The sequence below is a fragment of the Ursus arctos genome, unplaced genomic scaffold (genome assembly GCF_023065955.2).
Source record: "Ursus arctos isolate Adak ecotype North America unplaced genomic scaffold, UrsArc2.0 scaffold_12, whole genome shotgun sequence".
Lineage (NCBI taxonomy): Eukaryota > Metazoa > Chordata > Mammalia > Carnivora > Ursidae > Ursus > Ursus arctos.
The window spans coordinates 6,640,450-6,646,449 of NW_026622786.1; positions in this window are offsets into that span (position 1 = coordinate 6,640,450).

The following is a 6,000-nucleotide window of genomic DNA, read 5'->3' on the forward strand; positions in this document are numbered from 1 at the left end:
TGCAGCACCTGTGAACCACCCGATATCCCTTCATAAATTCATCTTCTGCTTAAATTAATTGGAGTTTGTTTTTGTGGCTTGCAACCCAAACCCCTGACCAGTACGTCCAGTGTTTTTCTAAAACATACACTTGATTGAAAAAGAGCAAGTAAAAAACAATATTTAAGACAGAAACAACATCTCCTTCCCTTTCTTGGCCTCTTACTGTGCCACTTTCCTTCTTGAGAGGTAGTCAAAGTAGCTAGTTTCTTATATATTCCTCCAGAGATAGTCTCTGTGTATGTAAACCTATCAATGTCTGTAAGAAAAAATACTTTATGGGGCGCCTGGGTGGCTCAGTCAGTGAAGTGTCTGCCTTCGGCTCAGGTCATTATCCCAGGGTCCTGAGATCGAGCCCCGCAATGGGCTCCCTGCTTGCCAGGGAGCCTGCTTCTCCCTTTCTTTTCCTCTCATGCTCTCCCTGGCTATCTCTCTCTCTCTCTCAAATAAAGAAGTAAAATCTTAAAAAAAAATACTTTCTAAAAACCACCATGCAGACCAGTGGGGTCATTCTATGCACACAGTTCGTTATTCTGCTTTTAAACTTAATCTATGTTGGAGACTATTCCATAAATATAAAGGAGTCTCGTTCTTTTGAATGGCTGCTTAGTATTTCACTGAATGAAGATTCCATAATCTATGTAGCCAGTCTTCTGTGAACATTTGCATTGCTTAGGGTTTTTATGACTACCAATAAGGCTGTAATGAATATCATTGTAAATATGCCTTTGATATGTCTTAATGCCCAGTGCAAGCATACACATAAGACAAATTTCTGGTAGTGAAGTTGCTGGGCCAGAGGGTATAACTTTGAAACTTTGGACAGATAGTATCCAACTGTACTACAAAGAGGCTGCACCAACTTTTAATCCTACTAAAAATGTCCTAGTCTCCCTGTTTTCCATATCCTTACTTCATCAGTGTGTATTACAAGATTTTTATAATGTTGTCATTCTGGTAGGTGGAAAATGGTTCTCGTTTTAAGATTTTATTATTTATTTGCCAGAGAGAGAGTGAGAGAGCACAGGCAGGGGGAGCAGCAGAGGGAGAGAGAGAAGCAGGATCCCCACTGAGCAGGGAGCCCAATGCGGGGCTCCATCCCAGGACCCTGGGATTGTGACCTGAGCTGAAGGCAGATGCTTAACCGACTGAGCCACCCAGGCGCTCCTGGTTTCTCATTTAATTTTTTTTTAAGATTGTATTTATTTATTTGAGAGAGAGAACACACAAGCAGGGGGAGAAGTAGATAGAAAGGGAGAAGCAGACTTTCCCCCTGAAAAGGGAGCCTGATGCGGGGCTTGATCCTAGCACCCTGGGATCATGATCTGAGCTGAAGGCAGATGCTTAACTGACTGAGCCACACAGGCACACCTGGTTTCTTATTTTAATGTTGATTCATTAAACCATGAGTGGGGTAGAGCATTTTCATATACTTAAAAGGTACTTGTGGGGCGCCTGGGTGGCTCAGTTGTTAAGCGTCTGCCTTTGGCTCAGGTCATGATCCCAGCATCCTGGGACTGAGCCCCGCATCAGGCTCCCTGCTCTGCTGGGAGCCTGCTTCTTCCTCTCCCACTCCCCCTGCTTGTGTTCCCTCTCTTGCTGGCTGTCCCTCTGTCAAATAAATAAATAAAATCTTAAAAAAAAAGGTACTTGTAAATACCTGTGTATTCTATAGATTTCCTTTGTCTATTGTTCTCAATTGGATTTCAATCTGTTCTTAATTCTTTTGTAAGAACTCCAGATTTTAAGAAACTGTACCTTTTTCATATTTGTTGAAAAGATTTTTTCCCAATTTGTTTTTGGTTTTCTGACATTATTTCATGATTTTGTTTTGGGCCTTGCAGAAATTTTTAATTTTCAGAGTCAAATTTGTCCATATTTTTGCTTGTAGCTTCTGAACGTGCTTAGAATGGCTTTTGGTGGGAAGCTTTGCATGGTCTCAACCCCGAGAATGCTGATTTAGAAGAATAACACTTGAGACTTCCAGGTAAAGAGAACAGATTAGACACACACATTGTGCTCCACTCCCTCCTAGAACGTAACCTAAAGTTAAGTAATATATTCACATGGTTCTAAAACCAAAAAAATGTAAAAAGGCTCAGAGGAAAAAAGTTTCCCTCATCTACATCTCCCATTGGCCTGGGTCCCACTGTCTTCCTGTCCATTGTAAGCTTTTCACTAGTTTGTTACGTGTGTCTCTGGGATTTTTCTTTTCTTTTTTCTTCTTTTTTCTTTTTTTTTTTTCTTCTTTCTTTTTCTTTCTTTCTTTCTTTCTTTCTTTCTTTCTTTCTTTCTTTCTTCTTTCTTTCACAGAAAACAAGAGAGAGAGAGAGAGCATAAGTAGGGGGAGCAGCAGAGGGAGAGGGAGAAGCAGGCTTCTCACTGAGCAGGGAGCCCCATGTGGGCCCAATCCCAGGACCCCAGGACCCCGGGATCATGACCTGAGCAGAAGGCAGATGCATAACCGACTGAGCCACCCAGGTGCCCCAGTCTCCAGAATTACTTCATGCATACATAAGCAAACAAGAATTTAAGTAAATGGATTTTTTTTTAAGGCTAAACCTACAAGGACAAAGAGAATATGAAAAGGGTAACCGCAGGATAATTTTAAAACCTGGAACGTAGATGAATGTGTGGTAACTGAACCAAGAGACCCAAGTAAGGTGAATTCTAAGCCAGTGGAACAGAAAGCTAATGTCACTTGCTTTATACTTCAGAATTCTCTACACGCTCAGCAATTTGTGGCACCAGGAACTATGGTATTTTGTGAATAAAGCTGTGGCTAAAAAGAGTAAGATGAGTTGAAATTTCAAGAAGCAAAGAGGTCCCCCCAACTCTCCCTTTCCCCTTGTGTCTCTCAAGTGGACTGACCCTTCCCCACAGTGGCCAAAAAATGGAGCTTTTTTCATTCTTTGGGACAGTAAGACAGAAGGAGGACCAGGCACAGTTGTGAGAAGGATAATATACTGAAGAAAAAAGGAGATTACTTACAGACCCCCTGCCTTCTTCCTTTACATAGATTGTAACCCCGACACCCAGCCTGGAGATTTTCTGAGAACCCGACACACTGGAGAGAAATTCCCTAAAGATCATTTGGAAGTGGCATCATCTCTGAGAGAAAAAGAAAGCAAAAAATTATCAGTATCCTCAGAGAGATGAGACAGGATAGTCTATTTTTTAAAAATAGTTTTTTATATTTATATGTATTTCTATATGCCATTTTAAATTTAATTTTATTTGCTTAAATTTTATTTTTTTATTTAAAAAATTTTTTATTTGAATTCAATTTAGTTAACATGTAGTGTATTATTAGTTTCAGGGATAGAACTTAGTGATTCATCAGTTGCATACAACACCCAAGGCTCATTTCATCAAGTGCCCTCCTTAATGCCCATCACCCAGTCACCCCATCCCCCCACCCACTTCCCCTCCAGCAACCCTCAGTTTGTGTTCTAGAGTTGAGTCTCTTATGGTTTGTCTCCCTCTCTGTTTTTATCTTATTTTCTTTTTCCTTCCCTTCCCCTATGTTCCTCTGTTTTGTTTCTTAAATTCCACATAGGAGTGAACGTATGGTATTTGTCTTTCTCTGACTGACCTATTTCACTTAGCATGATGCTGTCTAGTTCCATCCACATCATTGGAAATGGCATGATTTCCTTCTTTTTGATGGCTGAGTAATATTCCAGTGTGTGTGTGTGTATGTGTGTGTGTGTGTGTGTATCACATCTTCTTTATCCGTAGGATACAAAAATAATGATTTGGAGGGAACCTGCACACCAATGTTTATAGCAGCAATGTCCACAATAGCCCAAATATGGAAAGACCCCAGATGTCCATTGACAGTTGAATGGATTAAGTGCTATTTTTTAAAAGGAACAGTCAGAGAAAAAAAAAAAATCTTAGAAATTTAAATACGATCCCAGAAAAAAAGAACTCACCAGAAGATGTGAAAAGTAGAAAGTACAGCAAAAAGATAAGACATAGGATAGAAGATATAAGAGCAAAAGCAATTTATTTGGGAGATGATCCAGGAAACACCTCTAGGACCGTGGGGAAGTGAAACAAGGAAGCTACTATATCTAGTAAGTTATTGTGAACACCTGGAACTTGATTCCTTGCAGAGACTCTCGGAGACCAGTGTGGAAATCATGGCTCAAAGTTATCCCCACTCAGGGCTGAGTAAGCTGAGGGATTTATTCCACTAACCCTCATTGCTCATTGGTTAAGAGCTACTCCCTGGGAGAAGGGGGTTGATTATCCCTAAGTCTTCATGAGCAAACCTTTGCTGTCCAGAAGAAGCCCTCAGACAAAGAGACATTTGTACTGGTAATTTTTTTAAAAGATATTTATTTATTTATTTATTTATTTGGCAGAGAGATTACAGGCAGGGGGAACAGCAGGCAGAGGAAGAGGGAGAAACAGGTTCCCTGCTGAGCAGAGAGCCTGATGTGGGCCTTGATTCCAGGGCCCTGGGATCATGACCTGAGCTGAAGGCAGACGCTCAACCGACTGAGCCACCCAGGCACCCCTGTATTGGTAATTTAGACTGCACGGATGTGGCAGGTGCCAGGAGAATATGGGCAGGGCACTCATGGTGTGTTACGTCTTCCCTGCTTTCTTTCTTAGGAAGCTACTGGAGGATGCGCTCCACCAAAACAATGGCGTGAATCAAGAAAGAGGAAGAGGTGGAATTCAAGAACCAGAATACTCAACATAAGAGATGAAGGGAATCCCCAGGATGTGGTGAAAGGGTGGAGTGGGGAACTACTAGTTATTAATATAGAACTACTCGATTCTGTCGACTTTGTGCATGTTTAGTTTTGATATAAATTAAAATCAGTAATTTGTCTTTTTTCTTCTGCTGCCTGAGAAAGGGAGGAAGTGAGATGGCGAATGTGGATCCTTCCTAGCTGATGAGAAGCTGAGAAGGTAACGTGAGACTTTTTTGTTCCTTGGGTCCGTCAGTCCAGCAGGACCATTGTCTTTCCATCTCCCATTGAGGCAGGAAGAAGAATTCTGAGCAACTGGGAAATTAAGACTTAAAATATTGAAAAGAGCTGTTGGTGCCAAACTGACCTGAAATCTGGGGCTGCCCTGGAGGGTTCTGACCCAAGGAAGCAATCCAAGGTAAATGCAAAGAAAGGATTCTATCAAATTAAAAACCAAAACCAGGATTACATTAAGGGGACCATGAATTGCACTAAAGTGTTATTGGGATAAATTCTTAATTGTGTCTGGATATGAATTTCCTGAAATTTTACTTTAAATGCCTATTGCCTTGAAATCCAGAATTTAAAAATATGACTATTTTAATGTATAGTTTTAATTTTAAAAAACCACGGAAATGCTGTGTGCAGAGTTTTTGACTAATCATATCTCTGACTGAAATTGCACTGTTTTAGGTCTGTGGCCCTATAAAGACACCAGAGTCTACCACTTTCTGATCGCAGGCAAGACAGCCGCAGGAATGAGGTCTCCTGAAAGCTGACTTAGTCCTACTTTCTCTTCCTGTCTTGGAGGTCTGTCCAGTGGATCCCTCTCCTCAGCTAAGAAAAATGCTCAAAAATGCCCCCATCTAAAAGAAAAATAAACAAAGCCATTCTCCTTTTAGCTATCACCCGTTTTCTCTTCTTCATCATAGTGCTTCTGAAAAGAATATATGCTAACTTCCTCCTCTTCCTTTACTTCCTCCCCACACGCTGCTTCTTGACCCCGTGCAAGCTAGCTTTCACTCTGACCTCAGTCAGAGGCCTCACAGGACTGTTCAGCTGTCAAATCCTTTGGTCCTGTTTAGACCTCATCCTTCTCTCTGAATCCCCCCTCTGCACCTGGGCCCTGTCCCTCTTCTTTCCTGGTGTTCCCACCTCTCCTACCCTCTCTCTGACTGCCCTCTCCCCTGTGACTGCCTGGGCAGTACAGGCAGCCACAGAGATCTCCTGACCCCCTACAAGATCTGGTATC